Raw genomic sequence first — 19,698 nt, forward strand, 5'->3', positions numbered from 1 at the left:
CCTCATGATTCCATTCGTGATATTTGTTAGAGCGGCTATACATTTTCTAGGTAATTCCTTTAACATAACATTCGTTGTTTTATCGCTTCCGGGAGCTTTCCTCTTCTTCAAACTTCTAATTATCTCCCTGATTTCATTTGGCGATCTTGGCTTGTCTATTTCAGCAGCCGCTGGTAATTCATCATTTTCTTCCAAATCTTCATTATCGTCGTCTATCCTGTAATTTATTCTCGATTCTCTTTCGATCGAGTCCGCCAATGCATCTGCCTTATCAGTATTAGTCTTCTTCTAACCCTCCTGGGTTTATCGGTGTAGGAGTATTTGCGGTGGCAGCCTGTGAACAAACCAAAGTTGCGGGTTTATTGAACTCGGAATTATTTTCTGGTATTGTGATCTATTTGACGGTACTTTGACGGTGGAAACATTGAAATTCCGGTTAGCGCATCCACCATTTAGGTTGGTGCAATAAAAGATATTTTTCGGAACGGTATCATTTTATTAATCGGTAATTTTTTTTCGGTAATTCTAATCCATTTTCACCTTCTTCTTCGGTGGGGGCGGTAACGGTGTGGGCGGCGACGGTTCTGACGGTGTTAGCGGTACGGCGGGCCTCAGTCGGAGGTCCGGCAGTATGGCCTCTGTCCTGCTCCCTGGAGTTGCGGTCGGCCCTGAGGCAGTTCTGGCGGTCCCTGGTCCCCTATCTCTAACGCAACACACCCTGGAAAGGACCTCCACACGGCCGCACCTGGAACAGAACTTCGTCCTTGCCCCTCGGTAGTCCTTCCTGCGGTGGCCTTCATTGCCACACCGCCAGCAACTGTGGGGGCCTAACCCCAAGTAGACATGAAGTCCACAGGTTCCCACGGTCCTGGTGGCTGGCGGTTCCGTGTTGGTCCCGGCCTCTCTCCAATGTCATTTTCAGCCTCCGAGTCTCAAGTGCGACAGGCAACCACGCCCGCCACTGGTGTATGTACACAGTTTTCTAATTGAGATGCACATGTTGAATTTCAGTTCGAAAGGACCGTGGGGACCTGTGGACTTCAGTTCTACCTGGGGTTAGGCCCCCACAGTTGCTGGCGGTGTGGCAATGAAGGCCACCACAGGGAGGACTGCCGAGGGGAAAGGACGAAGTTCTGTTTCAGGTGCGGCCGTGTGGGGGTCCTTTCCAGGAAGTGTTGAGTTAAAGATAGGGGACCAGGGACCGCCAGAACTGCCTCAGGACCGAACGAAACTCCAGGGAGCAGGACAGAGGCCATACTGCCGGACACCGACTGAGGCCCGCCGTACCGCCAACACCGTCAGAACCGTCGCCGCCCACTTCGTTGCCGCCCCCACCGAAGAAGAAGGTGAAAATGGATTAGAATTAGCGAAAAAAGATTACCGATTAATAAAATGATACCGTTCCGAAAAATATCTTTTATTGCACCAACCGAAATGGTGGATGCGCTAACCGGAGTAGTAGTCGATTCGTCAAAATATCATTTCAATTCCTAAGGAACTATTGGATCAATTCGAACCAAATCTTGAAACTGCACATAGTTTTCGCATGCATCTCAATATGCAACTCAATTCGAAAACTATGTGAAGTTTCAAGATTTGGGTCGAAATGATCAAACGGTTTTTGAGAAATTCATATCACACTTTGCCGAATTGACCACAGAAATCTTAATTCCTATCTGAATTATCGAACTGAATGAAACTCAATACGTATATCTCAGTTCAAAAATTGTGTGGAGTTTCGAGATTTGGATCGAATTTTGATGGTCAATGAATAAAAGAATAAGTTCTATTTATCATGAATTGTTCGATCAAGGAGACTCAACTTTCGGAATAATAACTTATGACAAGAATATCCATGAACCTTGACAAGAGCGACTTCGTCAAGTCTGGGAAGAATCGTTTCGTCCGTCAAAAATGACATATCGGCCTATTTTCCATATCGCATTCGTCCGAAATACGATGCAATGATGAACCCAATAATTGGTACAAATAAAAAACTTTAAAATCCTCGAGATTGCGCAAGAAACTTTAAATTTCAAGTCCGTAGCAATAATTTACCAACCATTCGCCCGTAAAATTTTCGTCAACTTGGCTAATATCGGTCCCACTATTTGAAGAAATCCAAAGTGTTAAGGTCGAACAATGTTATTTTCAGCCCCCGAGTCTCAAGTGCGACAGGCAACCACGCCCGCCACTGGTGTATGTACACAGTTTGCGAATTGAGATGCACATGTTGAATTTCAGTTCGAAAGGACCGTGGGGACCTGTGGACTTCAGTTCTACCTGGGGTTAGGCCCCCACAGTTGCTGGCGGTGTGGCAATGAAGGCCACCACAGGGTGGACTGCCGAGGGGAAAGGACGAAGTTCTGTTCCAGGTGCGGCCGTGTGGGGGTCCTTTCCAGGGTGTGTTGCGTTAGAGATAGGGGACCAGGGACCGCCAGAACTGCCTCAGGACCGACCGCAACTCCAGGGAGCAGGACAGAGGCCATACTGCCGGACCTCCGACTGAGGCCCGCCGTACCGCCAACACCGTCAGAACCGTCGCCGCCCACATCGTTGCCGCCCCTACCGAAGTAGAAGGTGAAAATGGATTAGAATTACCGAAAAAAAAATTACCAATTATTAAAATGATACCGTTCCGAAAAATATCTTTTATTGCACCAACCGAAATGGTGGATGCGCTAACCGGAGTAGTAGTCGATTCGTCAAAATATCATTTCAATTCCTAAGGAACTATTGGATCAATTCTAACCAAATCTTGAAACTGCACATAGTTTTCGCATGCATCTCAATATGCAACTCAATTCGAAAACTATGTACAGTTTCAAAATTTGGCTCGAATTGATCCAACAGTTTGTAACCAATTAAGTGTTTTTCCTCTCTTCAGAGATCTGTTAGTTACTAGCTTCAGTCGGAGAGGTGGTCGGGGTTAATAGGTTGTAGCTAGCCCGGAACCTATTTTCAAAATAGAAAGCAATTTCGAAGGCTTTGGTTCCCACACAAAAACAAATTTATCCACTTTCAGAGATTTATTAATAAGATAGACTAAATTGCTCAAATTAGAATAAAAAGTTAAGAGTGAAATATTGAAAAATAGCTGCTTACAATTGGATTTAAACAAAGAAAATTATTATGAATAGCTTCGAAGCGCAATATCTCAAATGCAAAATGAAATAGAGCATACGAAATTATATAAATTGGATATCGAATGAAATAACAAAATATATAACAGAATACTTCCATTAGCAATTAAAATCCAGGTGAAGTGCTCCTATGCAGGAAGAACCATCTGATTTGGTACGATACTGTACACAGCACCATATAAGGATTTCCAGGTTCTGATCACCACAGTTTTCAGGTGTGATTGATTCTTCGAAGTTGGATGTTGGTCAACGAAGTTCAACTTGGAAATATAAATCGAAAATCTGGGCTTCACCCAAAAACTGTAAAATTAATTTCTTTCAGAGACCGTTCAGTAGAACATACTATTGTCCTTGCCGTCCATGTTTCGCATAAAAAGTTGTGTACTCAAGTATAAAAAATTACATATGTGAATCGACAGCCATTTTTCAAAAATAAAATAATAATAATCTAGCAAATAAAATTGGAACTGATTTTAACCGTTACATTGAATTATGAATATGGAATGAAAAATTTTTAATGAGTGAATTGAATTGAAGGGAACACTTTAGTGAAGATTTATTTTATATGGCGTGAGATTTTGAATATGAAAATGATCTGAATAATGAAATCTATAAAAAAATTAATTTTGAAGCGAATGAAAATGAACCTGAACGGCAAGGATGAATCGAATTTCGTTTGAAAAAAAAAATCTTTGTTGGGCAGAGGAGATTGTAAAAACAAAAAAAAAATATATATATATTTTAAAATATAAAGGCATCTTACCTCAATTTTTAATTGAGTTTCACTAAACCAATAGAAACTATGAAATACTAACTAAATCTCAAAATTTAATACCAAAAAATATCTATATCAAGAACTCAACTCTGATGACTTATTTCATTCACCAGACAAAGCAGAAAAGAAAGAATAAAATCTTCGAATAACCGATTAATATCTTATCAGATTGAAAACATGCGCCCATCTGCAAATCTGAATTCTTCGATACACGTACAAATGCAGTGGCGGTACAACAAATATGTAATGAATAAATTTGAATTTCAAAAAGAAAAAATTGTAACGATCGTATCGTTACACATCTCCTCTACCCACCAAAAAAAAAAAAAAAAAAATCAGTGCATAAAACCCTGAAAGTGGAAAAAATTTTAATTAATTTTTAAATATTGAAATAGAAATTAATGGAATGCTAGATGGTCAGCAAACCTATTGGACAGTGCGCTACAGGAAGTTTGTGTCTGTATCCTCTTCAGTCCAAATAAAAAAATATATTACTTATGGGCATTACAATATATAAAAGATATTTGTCCCCACACCAGATTTCTGAACAAAATATACAATTACAACAACGAATCACAAATAATTCAAGGATATTTCATGATGGATACCTCTCAATGATATGAGTAGCTAAAAAGAGAACAGTTCTACGGTTCTTCTTTAATTTGGTTTGAAAAAGTTCTAAAATTAACCACTCAGTGAACAGTTCAAGGTTGGCAGTATATAGCTTCAAGAAACTATACACAACCAACCTGACTCTCCTCCCTACCTCCCTTTTCATTATAATTTATAACCCACGACAAAATAGGACATCAGATCCGAACGACATTAAAAGGTAGAAAGAACAAAAAAAAAAAAACTAAAGTTGGGCGCCAGTGAGATACTATCTCACACTCAAAATACTACATAAGGTAAAATTATTGGAGCTAATCTATTCGAATCAATTACAAAACGAGAAAATCTGAAAATATTGTGAATTTAAACAAAAGCAGCTGAAAAATCTATCCAAAAATACACTGAATAGTAATCAATCGCTTCTGACAAATTTCGGACAGACAGAATATTTATGCAAGTTATAAACTCACTTACATACTCAATGCATAATCTCTACGCCAAAATAACCGAAAATCTGGGAATTCAATATTTAACTGAGAGCCCCAGCTAAATCTGTCCGTCCAAGTTTATCAATTGAGAAAATTCAAAAATAAAAAAAATAAAACACTAAGCTGAAAATCAAATAAATGACCTCAACACACAAAAAATATGAACTAATTAAAAAAAATGAAAATTATATTAGGTACTAATAATTGTCGTTCTGATCATCAGTGCCACTATCACTAATATCTAACTTCAAATGGCTAACATGAAAATTACCCAAGTCATTTCCATTGAGATCCCTCAAATTGTATACCAAGGGTGAAAGAACTCTATGAACAACACAAGGAATATACTTAGGTGCTAATTTAGAGGAAAAATCATTAGCTGCATTGGATAACATAAAATTCTTCTTCCAAACCCTGTCTCCCACTCGGAATCTGACATCCCTACGTCTTAAATTATATCTACCCTTATTTAATTCATGCGAATGCAACAACCGCTTTCTGACATCCTCGAGTAGTTCAGGGACTTTAAGCTGAACTTCGGGGTCTAATACATTCCTAGAAATTTCTATGAAATTATTATCTCTTTCCGAAATCTTTCCATAGAATGAACCATCAGTTGGGACGTTCCTCATAAAACATAAATATGAAGGGGATAACTTAGTGACCTCATGTTTAGCCAGGCGAATAGCTTGTGCTATTTGATGGATATTTTCGTCCCAGAGTTTGTGATCATCCCGTATATAAGATCTTATAGCAGTTACAATAGTCTTATTAACTCTTTCAGTTGGGTTCGCCTGTGGAAAATATCGAGCATTGAACCAAATTTTCTGTACTTTATATTTATTCATCAAATTTTTGAATTCACTAGAAATAAACTGAGGTCCGTTATCGGCAACGAAAATTTGAGGTACTCCGAATATCAAAAATACATTATATTCTAGGAATTTCACGATAGACTTACTAGTTGCTTTCGCTAAGGGATGTATGAAGACAAATTTAGTGAACCAGTCAGTTACTACTAAAAGATATCTATTGCCGCTTTTCGATCTAGGATAAGGTCCTAATAAATCAGCCGATATTAATTGAAATGGAAAACGTATGTCCCTATTTTTGCCCATAAGTCCTGCCTGAGGAAGATTACTACTTTTACAAGAAGCACAGACTTTACAGTTCAAAATATAGTTTCTCACGTGTTTCCTCATTCTTGGCCAATAATATAGTTGTGATATACGTGACAATGTTTTATAAATACCCAAATGAGCAGCAAGAGGATCATCATGATACATATTCATGACTTCTTTCCTATGAGGACTTGGAATGACAATTTTCCACTCTGGAGAATCGTCACAAAGTCTAGATTGAGGAAGTATATGTTTGTATAAAACTTCACCTTCTACTTTGAAATCAGGATACTTTTGAGGATTTTTCTGGACTTCACACAGCATCCGTCGATACCAAGTGTCAGTTTTCATATCCTTCAGATCCAGCACAGCAATCTCGTCTTTATGGCTTTCCGGAATTCTGGATAGAGAATCTGCCACCTTATTGAGAGAGCCGCTTCTATGGACGATATCAAACTTATGTTGTGACAACTTTGTTATCCATCTGGCTAAACGTGGAGATGGATCCTTCATCGAATTCAACCACTTTAAGGATGAATGATCAGTGATAACAGTAAATTCAGTACCTTCAATGTAAGGTCTGAATTTGTCGATAGAGAAAACTATACCCAATAGTTCCTTCTCTGTAGTGGTATAATTTCTTTGGCATTTGTTAAGGGACTTACTACAGTAAGCTATAGGATGCTCAAAGCCATTTTCTTCCTGGAATAAAACTCCTCCTACTCCATAATTACTAGCATCAGCAGCAACGAAGAAACGTTTTGAGAAGTCAGGACTGGCAAGTATTGGAGCAGTAGTCAACATTTTCTTAATGTTTGTGAATGCTTCATCGGCCTCCGTTGTCCAAACAATAGGTTGCCCCTTCTTTCTTCCTTTGAGAAGATCGGTGATAGGAGCGCAGATTGTTGAGCTATTCTCCAAAAATCTCCTGTAATACCCAATTAAACCAATTAATCGTCTGACTTGAGTAGTATTTGTAGGAGTGGGATATTCTAATACTGCTTGAACTTTATCGGGATCTGTTCTCAGCCCATCCTTATCCACAACAAAACCAAGGAAATTCAATGAAGACCGACAAAATTTACATTTATCGAAATTAACAGTCAAGTTAGCGTTACTAAGCTTTGAGTACAGTTCTTTCAACACACGAATATGAGTTTCGAAATCTGGGGTTACTACAATAATATCATCAATATAATAAAATACATAAGGTTCCAATGAAGGACCTATAACTCTATCCATTAACCTACACATAGCTTGGGCGCTATTATTCAAACCGAAACATACAACTTTAAAGCAGAAGAGACCTCTACCAGGAATAGCAAAAGTTGTTTTCAATTGAGATTCTTCGTCTAAAGGAATTTGGAAGAAGGCTTGTTTCAAATCTAACGAGGAAAGATATTGTGCATCTCGAACTTTGCTGATAATAGAATCTATTAAGGGCATAGGATAACTATCCGGCAACGTGATAGAATTTAACTTACGACCGTCGAAGCACACCCTATATGAACCGTCCTTCTTTTTGACTAACCACAAAGGACTTAACCACGGAGAACATTCAGTTACCGGTCTGATTATGTCCAATTTCAACATCTCGTCTACCTCATTATTCAAAATCTTCAACATAGCTGGAGACAAAGGATATTGCCTCTGCTTTATTGGTTTCGAACCCTGGGTGTCTATGTGATGGGTGTATAAATGAGTTTTACCAATTTTATCTTTAGGGCTGATATTCTCGAACAAATTGACAACACTATCGAGTTGAGCTTTTTGCTCTTTAGTCAGAGATTCAGTGCCATGTATAGCACGAATCGCAGAAATATTCAACATTTCTGAATTGAATGAATTATCCCTAAAATCTATGGACAGTTCAAAACATCGGATAAAGTCCATCCCCAAAATTAATTTGTGCGTAATAGAAGGAACAACCAAAAGTTTTATCGTTTTCGATGTACCCTCTAAACAAATAGGAACATGAATAAAACCTAGTGTGTTCTGCTCTTGTCCATCTGCTGTCGAGACCTGAACAGATACATCATAATTCAAGGACAAATTATATTTCTTCAACAAAAAGAGAGCCGAATTACCCAGGATTGAAACGTTGCTCCCACTGTCCAACAAAGCTGTTACCGAATCATTGAATACTTTAACCGATATGTAAGGACGATTATCACCAAATTTATTAGCCAAAACTGGACTCATCTCAACAGGATGACATTTTGAAGACTTCAAGTCCGAAAGAGGTGGTTTTGTTGGTATAACTTTGTTACCATAAAAATTTTCAACTGTGATGAGCCATTCACGCCACCCTCTCCTTTCAGACTCGAAATCTATATGAATTACTTGGTCCCGTTCTGAACTTTGTTGGCAGGCTTTGCTTTTTCTCCCGAAGGTCCTGCAACGTCTGCCTGATTGCAGTACCTGCTCGCGTTTTTTGAACAGTTAGGGCAGTTACGTTTGGTAAAATCAACTTTTCCGCATAAATAGCAAAACTTCCTCATTTCTTTTTGACAATCCGAAAAAACATGCCCTGACATATTACAATTCCAGCATTTTACATTAGAAGAAATTGCGGAGACAATAGTCCTTCTAGGACCTGAAGGAAGATTGAGTGACAGAACATCTTCAACCTTTTTACAAAGGGAAGTTAAATCCGTAATAGTCTCAACATCCTGAAAAACTAAAGCTTTCACATAATCGGTAATAAATTATTTTTTATGATTCCAACAATCTCCTTTTCAGAAGGTGAGAATTTAATCTATTGAATTGACATTCCATATCTGTGATGAACATAGTTACTGATTCTCTAATTGATTGCTTTCTTGACTTGATCTCGGCTAACTTAATTTCATCATGACTACTATGAAGAAAAGTCGACTTTAGTTTAGAAACTAGATCAGACCAATCACTAAATCTATTCTTCAGAAAGTTATTATGCCACCACGTCCAAGCATCACCTTCAAAAAGATCGGCAGCTGAATCAAAAAGATCGGCATTATCACAACCCCTTGAGGATTTTAACGAGTCAATCAATTCTAAAAAAGATAATAAATCTTCTTTTCCAGAAAATTTCTTTATACCCCATTTATAAACTGGGACCTTTTTAGTAGGCACCGAGAAACCTGCTGCACTATGATGAGTTGGAGTTGATGATTGTAATGGATTGTTATTTTGTGATGAATGAGATGGCGATTGAACAATTGGATCTCTATTAACATGCCTATCAGAAAGATCCGCTTCCAAAATTAATACTCTTTTCAAAAGTTCTTGTTTAACATTGTTTTCAGATTCTGATTGTGCGAACAACCTCGAAATTCGCCCTGTCGCGTGAGTTATTCTAGACTCCAACTTTTTATCATCATCAGAAGATTTATCACTAAGATGTTGCAGCAAAGCTTCAATGTCATTTAAAGTGTCACCAATTTCTTTAACATTCTCATCAAACTTATATGTGTCTGATATCTCAACAAAACTCCTGTCGGAATTTTCCTGAGATAAAAGACCTCTTAAAACTTTCCGTTTTTCCTGAACAGTAGTGGGGGGAACAATACCTCTTATTGATATTTCATAGGTTAGTTCGAAACTTCTCAAATGATTTGGATTTAATTTAACCATAATGAAGACTAAAGTGAAGAATGTTGTGGAGACAAATACCAGCTGAGATAATCGCTTGTCGTGCTATCTTTTGCAATGTGAAAAAGATACCTATGGATATGTGATTGTGTGAGGAGCCTTCAAAATTGCAGAAATTTTAACAAAGGATGCAAAATACGAAAAATTTGCCCCACGTTGGGCGCCAAAAATTGTGAAACCAATTAAGTGTTTTTCCTCTCTTCAGAGATCTGTTAGTTACTAGCTTCAGTCGGAGAGGTGGTCGGGGTTAATAGGTTGTAGCTAGCCCGGAACCTATTTTCAAAATAGAAAGCAATTTCGAAGGCTTTGGTTCCCACACAAAAACAAATTTATCCACTTTCAGAGATTTATTAATAAGATAGACTAAATTGCTCAAATTAGAATAAAAAGTTAAGAGTGAAATATTGAAAAATAGCTGCTTACAATTGGATTTAAACAATGAAAATTATTATGAATAGCTTCGAAGCGCAATATCTCAAATGCAAAATGAAATAGAGCATACGAAATTATATAAATTGGATATCGAATGAAATAACAAAATATATAACAGAATACTTCCATTAGCAATTAAAATCCAGGTGAAGTGCTCCTATGCAGGAAGAACCATCTGATTTGGTACGATACTGTACACAGCACCATATAAGGATTTCCAGGTTCTGATCACCACAGTTTTCAGGTGTGATTGATTCTTCGAAGTTGGATGTTGGTCAACGAAGTTCAACTTGGAAATATAAATCGAAAATCTGGGCTTCACCCAAAAACTGTAAAATTAATTTCTTTCAGAGACCGTTCAGTAGAACATACTATTGTCCTTGCCGTCCATGTTTCGCATAAAAAGTTGTGTACTCAAGTATAAAAAATTACATATGTGAATCGACAGCCATTTTTCAAAAATAAAATAATAATAATCTAGCAAATAAAATTGGAACTGATTTTAACCGTTACATTGAATTATGAATATGGAATGAAAAATTTTTAATGAGTGAATTGAATTGAAGGGAACACTTTAGTGAAGATTTATTTTATATGGCGTGAGATTTTGAATATGAAAATGATCTGAATAATGAAATCTATAAAAAAATTGATTTTGAAGCGAATGAAAATGAACCTGAACGGCAAGGATGAATCGAATTTCGTTTGAAAAAAAAAAATCTTTGTTGGGCAGAGGAGATTGTAAAAACAAAAAAAAAAATATATATATTTTAAAATATAAAGGCATCTTACCTCAATTTTTAATTGAGTTTCACTAAACCAATAGAAACTATGAAATACTAACTAAATCTCAAAATTTAATACCAAAAAATATCTATATCAAGAACTCAACTCTGATGACTTATTTCATTCACCAGACAAAGCAGAAAAGAAAGAATAAAATCTTCGAATAACCGATTAATATCTTATCAGATTGAAAACATGCGCCCATCTGCAAATCTGAATTCTTCGATACACGTACAAATGCAGTGGCGGTACAACAAATATGTAATGAATAAATTTGAATTTCAAAAAGAAAAAATTGTAACGATCGTATCGTTACACATCTCCTCTACCCACCAAAAAAAAAAAAAAAAAAATCAGTGCATAAAACCCTGAAAGTGGAAAAAATTTTAATTAATTTTTAAATATTGAAATAGAAATTAATGGAATGCTAGATGGTCAGCAAACCTATTGGACAGTGCGCTACAGGAAGTTTGTGTCTGTATCCTCTTCAGTCCAAATAAAAAAATATATTACTTATGGGCATTACAATATATAAAAGATATTTGTCCCCACACCAGATTTCTGAACAAAATATACAATTACAACAACGAATCACAAATAATTCAAGGATATTTCATGATGGATACCTCTCAATGATATGAGTAGCTAAAAAGAGAACAGTTCTACGGTTCTTCTTTAATTTGGTTTGAAAAAGTTCTAAAATTAACCACTCAGTGAACAGTTCAAGGTTGGCAGTATATAGCTTCAAGAAACTATACACAACCAACCTGACTCTCCTCCCTACCTCCCTTTTCATTATAATTTATAACCCACGACAAAATAGGACATCAGATCCGAACGACATTAAAAGGTAGAAAGAACAAAAAAAAAAAAACTAAAGTTGGGCGCCAGTGAGATACTATCTCACACTCAAAATACTACATAAGGTAAAATTATTGGAGCTAATCTATTCGAATCAATTACAAAACGAGAAAATCTGAAAATATTGTGAATTTAAACAAAAGCAGCTGAAAAATCTATCCAAAAATACACTGAATAGTAATCAATCGCTTCTGACAAATTTCGGACAGACAGAATATTTATGCAAGTTATAAACTCACTTACATACTCAATGCATAATCTCTACGCCAAAATAACCGAAAATCTGGGAATTCAATATTTAACTGAGAGCCCCAGCTAAATCTGTCCGTCCAAGTTTATCAATTGAGAAAATTCAAAAATAAAAAAAATAAAACACTAAGCTGAAAATCAAATAAATGACCTCAACACACAAAAAATATGAACTAATTAAAAAAAATGAAAATTATATTAGGTACTAATAATTGTCGTTCTGATCATCAGTGCCACTATCACTAATATCTAACTTCAAATGGCTAACATGAAAATTACCCAAGTCATTTCCATTGAGATCCCTCAAATTGTATACCAAGGGTGAAAGAACTCTATGAACAACACAAGGAATATACTTAGGTGCTAATTTAGAGGAAAAATCATTAGCTGCATTGGATAACATAAAATTCTTCTTCCAAACCCTGTCTCCCACTCGGAATCTGACATCCCTACGTCTTAAATTATATCTACCCTTATTTAATTCATGCGAATGCAACAACCGCTTTCTGACATCCTCGAGTAGTTCAGGGACTTTAAGCTGAACTTCGGGGTCTAATACATTCCTAGAAATTTCTATGAAATTATTATCTCTTTCCGAAATCTTTCCATAGAATGAACCATCAGTTGGGACGTTCCTCATAAAACATAAATATGAAGGGGATAACTTAGTGACCTCATGTTTAGCCAGGCGAATAGCTTGTGCTATTTGATGGATATTTTCGTCCCAGAGTTTGTGATCATCCCGTATATAAGATCTTATAGCAGTTACAATAGTCTTATTAACTCTTTCAGTTGGGTTCGCCTGTGGAAAATATCGAGCATTGAACCAAATTTTCTGTACTTTATATTTATTCATCAAATTTTTGAATTCACTAGAAATAAACTGAGGTCCGTTATCGGCAACGAAAATTTGAGGTACTCCGAATATCAAAAATACATTATATTCTAGGAATTTCACGATAGACTTACTAGTTGCTTTCGCTAAGGGATGTATGAAGACAAATTTAGTGAACCAGTCAGTTACTACTAAAAGATATCTATTGCCGCTTTTCGATCTAGGATAAGGTCCTAATAAATCAGCCGATATTAATTGAAATGGAAAACGTATGTCCCTATTTTTGCCCATAAGTCCTGCCTGAGGAAGATTACTACTTTTACAAGAAGCACAGACTTTACAGTTCAAAATATAGTTTCTCACGTGTTTCCTCATTCTTGGCCAATAATATAGTTGTGATATACGTGACAATGTTTTATAAATACCCAAATGAGCAGCAAGAGGATCATCATGATACATATTCATGACTTCTTTCCTATGAGGACTTGGAATGACAATTTTCCACTCTGGAGAATCGTCACAAAGTCTAGATTGAGGAAGTATATGTTTGTATAAAACTTCACCTTCTACTTTGAAATCAGGATACTTTTGAGGATTTTTCTGGACTTCACACAGCATCCGTCGATACCAAGTGTCAGTTTTCATATCCTTCAGATCCAGCACAGCAATCTCGTCTTTATGGCTTTCCGGAATTCTGGATAGAGAATCTGCCACCTTATTGAGAGAGCCGCTTCTATGGACGATATCAAACTTATGTTGTGACAACTTTGTTATCCATCTGGCTAAACGTGGAGATGGATCCTTCATCGAATTCAACCACTTTAAGGATGAATGATCAGTGATAACAGTAAATTCAGTACCTTCAATGTAAGGTCTGAATTTGTCGATAGAGAAAACTATACCCAATAGTTCCTTCTCTGTAGTGGTATAATTTCTTTGGCATTTGTTAAGGGACTTACTACAGTAAGCTATAGGATGCTCAAAGCCATTTTCTTCCTGGAATAAAACTCCTCCTACTCCATAATTACTAGCATCAGCAGCAACGAAGAAACGTTTTGAGAAGTCAGGACTGGCAAGTATTGGAGCAGTAGTCAACATTTTCTTAATGTTTGTGAATGCTTCATCGGCCTCCGTTGTCCAAACAATAGGTTGCCCCTTCTTTCTTCCTTTGAGAAGATCGGTGATAGGAGCGCAGATTGTTGAGCTATTCTCCAAAAATCTCCTGTAATACCCAATTAAACCAATTAATCGTCTGACTTGAGTAGTATTTGTAGGAGTGGGATATTCTAATACTGCTTGAACTTTATCGGGATCTGTTCTCAGCCCATCCTTATCCACAACAAAACCAAGGAAATTCAATGAAGACCGACAAAATTTACATTTATCGAAATTAACAGTCAAGTTAGCGTTACTAAGCTTTGAGTACAGTTCTTTCAACACACGAATATGAGTTTCGAAATCTGGGGTTACTACAATAATATCATCAATATAATAAAATACATAAGGTTCCAATGAAGGACCTATAACTCTATCCATTAACCTACACATAGCTTGGGCGCTATTATTCAAACCGAAACATACAACTTTAAAGCAGAAGAGACCTCTACCAGGAATAGCAAAAGTTGTTTTCAATTGAGATTCTTCGTCTAAAGGAATTTGGAAGAAGGCTTGTTTCAAATCTAACGAGGAAAGATATTGTGCATCTCGAACTTTGCTGATAATAGAATCTATTAAGGGCATAGGATAACTATCCGGCAACGTGATAGAATTTAACTTACGACCGTCGAAGCACACCCTATATGAACCGTCCTTCTTTTTGACTAACCACAAAGGACTTAACCACGGAGAACATTCAGTTACCGGTCTGATTATGTCCAATTTCAACATCTCGTCTACCTCATTATTCAAAATCTTCAACATAGCTGGAGACAAAGGATATTGCCTCTGCTTTATTGGTTTCGAACCCTGGGTGTCTATGTGATGGGTGTATAAATGAGTTTTACCAATTTTATCTTTAGGGCTGATATTCTCGAACAAATTGACAACACTATCGAGTTGAGCTTTTTGCTCTTTAGTCAGAGATTCAGTGCCATGTATAGCACGAATCGCAGAAATATTCAACATTTCTGAATTGAATGAATTATCCCTAAAATCTATGGACAGTTCAAAACATCGGATAAAGTCCATCCCCAAAATTAATTTGTGCGTAATAGAAGGAACAACCAAAAGTTTTATCGTTTTCGATGTACCCTCTAAACAAATAGGAACATGAATAAAACCTAGTGTGTTCTGCTCTTGTCCATCTGCTGTCGAGACCTGAACAGATACATCATAATTCAAGGACAAATTATATTTCTTCAACAAAAAGAGAGCCGAATTACCCAGGATTGAAACGTTGCTCCCACTGTCCAACAAAGCTGTTACCGAATCATTGAATACTTTAACCGATATGTAAGGACGATTATCACCAAATTTATTAGCCAAAACTGGACTCATCTCAACAGGATGACATTTTGAAGACTTCAAGTCCGAAAGAGGTGGTTTTGTTGGTATAACTTTGTTACCATAAAAATTTTCAACTGTGATGAGCCATTCACGCCACCCTCTCCTTTCAGACTCGAAATCTATATGAATTACTTGGTCCCGTTCTGAACTTTGTTGGCAGGCTTTGCTTTTTCTCCCGAAGGTCCTGCAACGTCTGCCTGATTGCAGTACCTGCTCGCGTTTTTTGAACAGTTAGGGCAGTTACGTTTGGTAAAATCAACTTTTCCGCATAAATAGCAAAACTTCCTCATTTCTTTTTGACAATCCGAAAAAACATGCCCTGACATATTACAATTCCAGCATTTTACATTAGAAGAAATTGCGGAGACAATAGTCCTTCTAGGACCTGAAGGAAGATTGAGTGACAGAACATCTTCAACCTTTTTACAAAGGGAAGTTAAATCCGTAATAGTCTCAACATCCTGAAAAACTAAAGCTTTCACATAATCGGTAATAAATTATTTTTTATGATTCCAACAATCTCCTTTTCAGAAGGTGAGAATTTAATCTATTGAATTGACATTCCATATCTGTGATGAACATAGTTACTGATTCTCTAATTGATTGCTTTCTTGACTTGATCTCGGCTAACTTAATTTCATCATGACTACTATGAAGAAAAGTCGACTTTAGTTTAGAAACTAGATCAGACCAATCACTAAATCTATTCTTCAGAAAGTTATTATGCCACCACGTCCAAGCATCACCTTCAAAAAGATCGGCAGCTGAATCAAAAAGATCGGCATTATCACAACCCCTTGAGGATTTTAACGAGTCAATCAATTCTAAAAAAGATAATAAATCTTCTTTTCCAGAAAATTTCTTTATACCCCATTTATAAACTGGGACCTTTTTAGTAGGCACCGAGAAACCTGCTGCACTATGATGAGTTGGAGTTGATGATTGTAATGGATTGTTATTTTGTGATGAATGAGATGGCGATTGAACAATTGGATCTCTATTAACATGCCTATCAGAAAGATCCGCTTCCAAAATTAATACTCTTTTCAAAAGTTCTTGTTTAACATTGTTTTCAGATTCTGATTGTGCGAACAACCTCGAAATTCGCCCTGTCGCGTGAGTTATTCTAGACTCCAACTTTTTATCATCATCAGAAGATTTATCACTAAGATGTTGCAGCAAAGCTTCAATGTCATTTAAAGTGTCACCAATTTCTTTAACATTCTCATCAAACTTATATGTGTCTGATATCTCAACAAAACTCCTGTCGGAATTTTCCTGAGATAAAAGACCTCTTAAAACTTTCCGTTTTTCCTGAACAGTAGTGGGGGGAACAATACCTCTTATTGATATTTCATAGGTTAGTTCGAAACTTCTCAAATGATTTGGATTTAATTTAACCATAATGAAGACTAAAGTGAAGAATGTTGTGGAGACAAATACCAGCTGAGATAATCGCTTGTCGTGCTATCTTTTGCAATGTGAAAAAGATACCTATGGATATGTGATTGTGTGAGGAGCCTTCAAAATTGCAGAAATTTTAACAAAGGATGCAAAATACGAAAAATTTGCCCCACGTTGGGCGCCAAAAATTGTGAAACCAATTAAGTGTTTTTCCTCTCTTCAGAGATCTGTTAGTTACTAGCTTCAGTCGGAGAGGTGGTCGGGGTTAATAGGTTGTAGCTAGCCCGGAACCTATTTTCAAAATAGAAAGCAATTTCGAAGGCTTTGGTTCCCACACAAAAACAAATTTATCCACTTTCAGAGATTTATTAATAAGATAGACTAAATTGCTCAAATTAGAATAAAAAGTTAAGAGTGAAATATTGAAAAATAGCTGCTTACAATTGGATTTAAACAATGAAAATTATTATGAATAGCTTCGAAGCGCAATATCTCAAATGCAAAATGAAATAGAGCATACGAAATTATATAAATTGGATATCGAATGAAATAACAAAATATATAACAGAATACTTCCATTAGCAATTAAAATCCAGGTGAAGTGCTCCTATGCAGGAAGAACCATCTGATTTGGTACGATACTGTACACAGCACCATATAAGGATTTCCAGGTTCTGATCACCACAGTTTTCAGGTGTGATTGATTCTTCGAAGTTGGATGTTGGTCAACGAAGTTCAACTTGGAAATATAAATCGAAAATCTGGGCTTCACCCAAAAACTGTAAAATTAATTTCTTTCAGAGACCGTTCAGTAGAACATACTATTGTCCTTGCCGTCCATGTTTCGCATAAAAAGTTGTGTACTCAAGTATAAAAAATTACATATGTGAATCGACAGCCATTTTTCAAAAATAAAATAATAATAATCTAGCAAATAAAATTGGAACTGATTTTAACCGTTACATTGAATTATGAATATGGAATGAAAAATTTTTAATGAGTGAATTGAATTGAAGGGAACACTTTAGTGAAGATTTATTTTATATGGCGTGAGATTTTGAATATGAAAATGATCTGAATAATGAAATCTATAAAAAAATTGATTTTGAAGCGAATGAAAATGAACCTGAACGGCAAGGATGAATCGAATTTCGTTTGAAAAAAAAAAATCTTTGTTGGGCAGAGGAGATTGTAAAAACAAAAAAAAAAATATATATATTTTAAAATATAAAGGCATCTTACCTCAATTTTTAATTGAGTTTCACTAAACCAATAGAAACTATGAAATACTAACTAAATCTCAAAATTTAATACCAAAAAATATCTATATCAAGAACTCAACTCTGATGACTTATTTCATTCACCAGACAAAGCAGAAAAGAAAGAATAAAATCTTCGAATAACCGATTAATATCTTATCAGATTGAAAACATGCGCCCATCTGCAAATCTGAATTCTTCGATACACGTACAAATGCAGTGGCGGTACAACAAATATGTAATGAATAAATTTGAATTTCAAAAAGAAAAAATTGTAACGATCGTATCGTTACAAGTTTATGGGAAATTGATATCACACTTTGCCGAATTGACCTCTGAAATCTCAATTCCTATCAGAACTATCGATATGAAATTCAACATGTGCATCTCAATTCGAAAACTATGTGAAGTTTCAAGATTTGGGTCGAAATGATCAAACGGTTTTTGAGAAATTCATATCACACTTTGCAGAATTGACCACAGAAATCTTAATTCCTATCCGAATTATCGAACTGAATGAAACTCAATACGTATATCTCAGTTCGAAAATTGTGTAGAGTTTCGAGATTTAGATCGAATTTTGATGGTCAATGAATAAAAGAATAAATTCTATTTATCATGAATTGTTCGATCAAGGAGACACAACTTTCGGAATAATAACTTATGACAAGAATATCCATGAACCTTGACAAGAGCGACTGCGGCAAGTCGTGAAATACGATGCAATGATGAACCCAATAATTGGTACAAATGAAAACTTTAAAATCCTCGAGATTGCGCAGGAAACTTTCAATTTCAAGTCCTTAGCAATAATTTACCAACCATTCGCCCGTAAAATTTCCGTCAACTTGGCTAATATCGGTCCCACTATTTGAAGAAATCCAAAGTGTTAAGGTCAAACAATGTCATTTTCAGCCTCCGAGTCTCAAGTGCGACAGGCAACCACGCCCGCCACTGGTGTATGTACACAGTTTTCGAATTGAGATGCACATGTTGAATTTCAGTTCGAAAGGACCGTGGGGACCTGTGGACTTCAGTTCTACCTGGGGTTAGGGCCCCACAGTTGCTGGCGGTGTGGCAATGAAGGCTACCACAGGGAGGACTGCCGAGGAGAAAGGACGAAGTTCTGTTCCAGGTGCGGCCGTGTGGGGGTCCTTTCCAGGGTGTGTTGCGTTAGAGATAGGGGACCAGGGACCGCCAGAACTGCCTCAGGACCGACCGCAACTCCAGGGAGCAGGACAGAAGCCATACTGCCGGACCTCCGACTGAGGCCCGCCGTACCGCCAACACCGTCAGAACCGTCGCCGCCCACATCGTTGCCACCCCTACCGAAGTAGAAGGTGAAAATGGATTAGAATTACCGAAAAAAAAATTACCGATTATTAAAATGATACCGTTCCGAAAAATATCTTTTATTGCACCAACCGAAATGGTGGATGCGCTAACCGGAGTAGTAGTCGATTCGTCAAAATATCATTTCAATTCCTAAGGAACTATTGGATCAATTCGAACCAAATCTTGAAACTGCACATAGTTTTCGCATGCATCTCAATATGCAACTCAATTCGAAAACTATGTACAGTTTCAAAATTTGG

The 19,698-nt window shown here is 36.6% G+C and overlaps 2 long non-coding RNA genes across 2 annotated transcripts; both read right to left on the reverse strand.

The window, feature by feature from the left end:
- Nucleotides 1-10,104: 10,104 nt before the first annotated feature.
- On the reverse strand, nt 10,105-12,559 carry LOC123310196. Its single transcript, XR_006537342.1, has 2 exons — nt 10,997-12,559; nt 10,105-10,533 (listed from the first exon to the last, which is right to left on the reverse strand). It is a non-coding gene; the product is annotated as an uncharacterized LOC123310196 (long non-coding RNA).
- A 4,635-nt stretch (nt 12,560-17,194) lies between these two features.
- Nucleotides 17,195-18,386, reverse strand: LOC123309742. Its single transcript, XR_006537281.1, has 2 exons — nt 18,087-18,386; nt 17,195-17,623 (listed from the first exon to the last, which is right to left on the reverse strand). It is a non-coding gene; the product is annotated as an uncharacterized LOC123309742 (long non-coding RNA).
- Nucleotides 18,387-19,698: the final 1,312 nt, after the last annotated feature.

The sequence above is a fragment of the Coccinella septempunctata genome, chromosome 3 (genome assembly GCF_907165205.1).
Source record: "Coccinella septempunctata chromosome 3, icCocSept1.1, whole genome shotgun sequence".
NCBI lineage: Eukaryota > Metazoa > Arthropoda > Insecta > Coleoptera > Coccinellidae > Coccinella > Coccinella septempunctata.